The sequence below is a fragment of the Eucyclogobius newberryi genome, unplaced genomic scaffold (genome assembly GCF_026437365.1).
Source record: "Eucyclogobius newberryi isolate DKJ021-1_F unplaced genomic scaffold, fEucNew1.0.hap1 SCAF_6, whole genome shotgun sequence".
Classification (NCBI taxonomy): Eukaryota; Metazoa; Chordata; class Actinopteri; order Gobiiformes; family Gobiidae; genus Eucyclogobius; species Eucyclogobius newberryi.
Window position 1 is genome coordinate 35,522,909 of NW_027316278.1, and position 6,000 is coordinate 35,528,908.

The 6,000-nt window shown below is 48.1% G+C and overlaps 1 protein-coding gene across 4 annotated transcripts in view; it reads right to left on the reverse strand.

The window, feature by feature from the left end:
• LOC140347526 (2-oxoglutarate dehydrogenase complex component E1) overlaps positions 1 to 307 on the reverse strand; it is a 49,377-nt gene extending 49,070 nt beyond the window's left edge. For all 4 annotated transcript variants that reach the window (XM_072434011.1, XM_072434010.1, XM_072434009.1 and 1 more), the window contains exon 1: positions 210 to 307. The gene's annotated coding sequence lies outside the window, so the exon portion shown is untranslated. The remainder of the gene's footprint in view (positions 1 to 209) is intronic.
• Between the last annotated feature and the right edge of the window lie 5,693 nt (positions 308 to 6,000).

The following is a 6,000-nucleotide window of genomic DNA, read 5'->3' on the forward strand; positions in this document are numbered from 1 at the left end:
AATTGCACCTTAAACAAATGAAAACGTTAAAATGGTGCTTGAAGTGGCTTTAACGCCATTTAGCTTAGCATGCTATCTGAAATTCCTTACCACTGGAGCTGGAATTGTTGCATTAGCAGTCAGATTGTTGTGTTACCCGGTAAAGGAGACCGAGGCGCACTGTGGAGCCTAGAGCTCCATGTGCAGAGCTCCAAGTCCCGTAGACTGACCTGAACAATATGGGCTGCGGTGCTGCGTGAGGCCCCGGTTCCCCCGATGCCCTTCGCGGCTCCCGGTGAAAGGTGCAGCAGTGGCGACAGAGGAGTGACCGCCCCCCACAAGTGACGCATAGCAGTGACGTCAACACGTAGCGTCAGAATCCCATGGATCTATTTTATTATCACAGAATCCTTTGAATCTCACAATTTTGTTGATTTTACATATATATGTTAGAATTATGTTCTCATACATATTGTTATTTATGTGTACTTTATGTTAATGTATTATTTTGTTGTTATATTTGATCACTTCCGGTTGTGACCACTTCCTGGTGTCTTGGCGGGATATAAATTGATTGCTGTTGAGCTCTGCACCTGATGGAAATAAACTGGAACAAAGAGGCTACGAGTGTGTGTTCTTTTCAGAAAAGATGTCTGACGAACCACAAAACGCAACAATATATATAATTTTATATACATATATATATATATATAATACGTCATAAGGCGCTGGTACAGCTAGCAGCCCGGTGTAAACGCTCTCTCTTTTTTCTCACACTTATTGTGCTTTATCTCCTATATTTTGTAAAAATAGTTACTATATTTTTTCTATTTTACTGTACGATAGGGACACGCGCTGGAATCGTTTTTAATTCAACTGTTTTTGACTTTTTTCGGCTGGATTTGAGCGTTTTTCGTCGTGTTGTTGTGATGTGAGCTAGCTCCGAGCGAGCCCACCAGCCCCCCCGCGCCCTCCGGCCACCGCTAAAGTACGGCGTGTCGTCGGTACACGTTTATGTACACGTTTATATGAAAGAGGAACTTCATGACACGCACTGGAATCGCTTTAAATTAACTTGTTTTGACTTTATTCGGCTGGATTGTGTGTTTTTGTCGTGTCGTGGCGATGTGTCTTGGCTCTGAGTCCCCCGGCTCCGGCCCCGGCCCCAGCCCGGCGCCGTACCGCGTTTACACTAAGGAGGAACTCATGAAACTGCGGAGAACAGTCGTCTTACCCGGAGATCGTCACGTTATCCCGGCGGACATCCTAAGGAAAACGCAACGAGGCAGACGGGCTGGACGTAAACTCCGAGAGAAGAGAGGAGGAAACAGGAAGTCGGTTCCCGCCGTAGTCATGGGTAACTTCAGGTTAGGTCCCTTCAAAATAAAATGACGGAAATAGCGAGCCTCATGCGGTCCCAGAGGATTTATAGGGATAGCAGCGTCTTGATTTTCACAGAGACCTGGTTAACAGCAGAAATGCCAGACTCTATTGTAGGTTTGGACAATTTTCCTCTGCTGCGGGCGGACAGAACGAGAGAATACGGGAAGAAAAGAGGTGGAGGTCTGGCGGTGTATGTGAACACGAGCTGGTCCAAACCCGAACACCGCACAGTGAAGGATATTATCTGCCCCGGGAGTTCTCACATGTGATTCTGATCGCAGTCTATGTGGCCCCGTCTGCCAATGCTGAAAATGCTTGTGAAGCACTGCTCTCCTGCACTTGTAGGCTGCAAACACAGCACCCACAGGCTCTCTTCCTCGTCTCTGGTAACTTTAACCACGCTTCTCCCTCTTCTGTTCTACCAACATACACCCAGTATGTTACCTGCCCCACCAGGAACAATAGAACATTGGACTTGTTTTTTGCCAACACCAAGGAGGCTTATTCCTCTTCCCCCCTCCCTCCCCTGGGCAGCTCGGACCACAACCTTGTACATCTGAGGCCTGTGTATGAACCCATCGTTGCCAGGCAGCCTGTGGTGTCCCGTGAGGTGAGGATGTGGTCTGCTGAGAGCGAGGAGGCTCTGAGGGACTGCTTCAGCACCACTGTCTGGACTGAGCTTTATGACCCACATGGGGAGGACATCAACACCATCACAGAGTGCATCACGGACTACATCAACTTCTGTTTTGAGAACATTGTTCCCTCCTGGACGGTGCGGTGTTTTCCAAACAACAAGCCATGGATTAACCGTGAACTGAAGGCTCTGCTGAAGGAGAAGAAGAGAGCCTTCAGGTCAGGGAACAAGGAGGAGCTGAGGACTGTGCAGAAGGAGCTGAGGAGGAAGATCAGGCAGGCTGAGGCCGGCTACAAGAGGAGGATGGAGGAGCAGCTGCAGCAGAAGAACATTCAGGGAGTGTGGAGGAGCCTGAAAACCATCTCGGGCTTCAAAATCCCCCCTGCCCAGACAGAGGGGGATCTACAGTGGGTGAATGATTTAAATGCTCACTTCTTGAGGTTTGATCGGTCACCCGCCCCTCCCCCTGCACAGCTGCATGCTCCCTCTTCCACAGCTGGACAATGCCCTGCATCTGTTCCTCTTCGCTTATCTGCCCCGGACCATCAGCTCCCCACTTCGCCTAGACTCACCCATCCCCCCAGTACACGGTCTCCCTTCCAACCACTGACTGTCACAGCAGCACAGGTGAGGAGTGAGCTGAAGAGGATTAAAGTGAGGAAGGCAGCAGGACCTGACGGCATCAGCCCCAGGCTCCTTAAGTCCTGCGCAGATGAACTGTGTGGAGTTATGGAGCATGTCTTCAAGATGAGCCTGAAGCTGAGGGTGGTACCACAGGTCTGGAAGACCTCCTATCTGGTACCTGTGCCTAAGACACCGCACCCCAAAGACCTCAACAGCTTCAGGCCAGTGGCTCTCACGTCCCACCTGATGAAGACACTGGAGCGGCTAGTCCTGGACCACCTCCACTCCACCGTGAGCTCAGCCATGGACCCGCTGCAGTTTGCATATCTGCCTGGCATCGGAGTGGAGGACGCCGTCATCTCCCTGCTGCACCACTCTCTCTCTCACCTGGAAAAGCCTGGCAGCTCTGTGAGGATTCTGTTCTTCGATCTTTCCAGCGCCTTCAACACCATTCAGCCGCTGCTCCTGAGGGACAAGCTGGAGACGGCTGGTGTGGAGTATGACCTGGCAGAGTGGATCCTGGACTACCTCACAGACCGACCCCAGTTTGTGAGAGCCTGGAACTGTGTGTCTGACACTCGGACCTGCAGTGTGGGGGCGCCCCAGGGCACTGTCCTCGCGCCCTTTCTCTTCACCCTTTACACTGCAGACTTCAGACATGATACGGACAGCTGTGTCCTGCAGAAGTTCTCTGACGACTCGGCCATCATCGGACTCATCACGGACGACGATGACGCGGAGTACAGAGGACTGGCGCAGGACTTTGTGGACTGGTGTCAGCGGAACCACCTCCTCATCAACACGGGGAAGACCAAGGAGATGGTGGTGGATTTCCGCAACGCCACCCCACTGCCCCCTCACCAGTGAACATCCAGGGACGGGACATTGAGAGAGTGGACTCATACAAGTACCTGGGTGTTCATCTGAACCACAAACTGGACTGGACTCATAACACAGACGCACTGTACAGGAAGAGCCAGAGTCGGCTCTACCTCCTGAGGAGACTCAGGTCTTTTGGAGTGACAGGGCCACTCCTGAAGACCTTCTACGACTCTGTGGTGGCATCAGCCCTCCTGTACGGTGTGGCCTGCTGGAGCAGCAGCATCACAGAGAGGGAGAGGAAGAGGCTGGACAGAGTCATCAAGAAGTCCAGCTCCGTCCTGGGCTGTGCTCTGGACTCGGTGCAGGAGGTGGGGGACAGGAGGGTCCTGGCTAGATTCACATCTATGCTGGATCATGAGTGTCACCCCCTGCAGGACACTCTGTCCGCTCTGGAGAGCAGCTTCAGTGAGAGACTGATCCACCCTCGCTGTGTGAAGGAAAGGTTTCGCAGGTCTTTCCTTCCTGCTGCTGTCAGACTTTATAACAAACACTGTTAGTACTGGACACTCGCAATACTGACCTAACCATGTGCAATTCTGTCATATGTGCAATTGCTGTTGGAATTCATGTGCAATTCATGTGCATTACTGTGAAATTCATGTGCAATCTATGTGCTGTCGTGACACATATTCATGCGCAATTACTGTCGTGATCACATGCAATGGTATTTATGTATTTATTTATTTATTTGTCTAAGGGAGTTTTTATTTATTTATAGGAGATCTTCTACTGAAAGTGTTTTTCAGACTTCCTATAAGTGTTCTGCTCTGTATCTACCTGCGTTGCACCAATAAAATTTCCCCATGTGGGACAATAAAGGAATATCTTATCTTATCTTATATATATATTGCTTTGAGATAGATTTCTCATATAGATCATTATAACTTTATTCTGGATAATCTTTAAGAATAAACTGAAAGGTAATTTAGGCAATATAGGGTTTTGATGGAAGACAATTAGGTCACTAATCTCTATTCCATATGTTAGGACAGGCTAAGTTTGATATAAAGTCAGAAAAATCTGAACTCAGGTCGGTAGATAACTATGAACAAAACTCCTTTTTGGTTTCTCCAATTTGGGCACGTGATTGATAGCTTTCAAAGAGGCTTTCAAATGAGCGAAATGCATTATTCATTTTAGGACTCATAAATAAATAGTCTTGAGTGTGAGACCACTGCCACACCACCATGGGAGACGCTGAGGGGCTAATCTTAGCCTCGCTAGTACTACTAATGCTAACGCTGTGCCCTGTTGCGCGGCCCGATACAACTGAAGCTACAACCTGGCTATAGCTAGATTTTAACTCCTCTAAACAGCGGATCCGTGGTTCTAACTCTGTAACCCTGGCAAAGCTACCAATACACTGCACTTAACGCTTCTGTTGTCAGAGAAAGAGTCTGACTCGACATATGACAACTTGAGCAGGTAAAGGCAGAGGAAGATTTAACCATGGCAACTGGCTGGTAACTGTAGGGTGCCCCAAGGGTCAATCCTGGGACCCCTACTGTTCAACCTCTACATGCTGCCGTTAGGTCAGCTGGTACGCATCAAAAATGTGTCCTATCACAATTATGCAGACGACACTCAGATCTATGTTTCAGTGACGGCAGGTGAATATGGACATGTGGATTCACTCAGTCACTGCATCCAACAGATCAGTGTGTGGATGCAAAACAACTTTCTCCAGCTGAACTCAGACAAGACTGAAATCATCATCTTTGGCCCACAGAAACAAAGAGAAAGTGTTAGCAGTCACCTCCAGAGTCTCGCTTTAAAATGTACAAATAAAGTGAGAAATCTGGGGGTAATAATGGACATGCCGGTGTAATCCCTCATTCGTCCAGGAGTGTTCCATTGTCGAAAAGGATTCAGTTGTAGTCAACTGGACGTTTCGACTCTCATCCAAGAGTCATTCTCAATCTGTGAATTTAGACTGGGAACTCAGATATTTATCCTATTCTGTGGTGAGCCCTCCCTACCGGAGTCCAGATGACTACAACTGAATATTTTTCTACAATAGACTGAACTTATGAAAAGTAAAGTGTCTAAACCAGTATTTGACTTAACAAAATAAACTTCTCAAGATCTAAAAAACCTTTTAAATGTACTAACTAACATTTTTATCCCTAGTTTATCTGTGCACCTGAACTGACTCACCAGATGCGGCCCGCGGGCCGGATGTTTGACACCCCTGCGCTAGAGGCTATGCTAGGCCAGGCTTGCTCAGGCTGAGGCTCCGGATTGTTTGTGGAGCAACAAAGCTTTCACTGGTGTATGGGAAGATAAAATAGTGTGTATTATTCGTGGATTACCGATATAAAGTAGCGAACAAAAGGTAACAAACTCATGTTTTACAAAAATAAAACATTAAGCTACAGTAGTTGAGAGTTGGTGAAGCTGCTGCAGATTACAGCTATAATAAACTAACTTCCAGTGCAGTTTATCCTCAAGTTTCTGTGCATTCAAAGCTTTTATCTGCACTGCTGCAACCCATT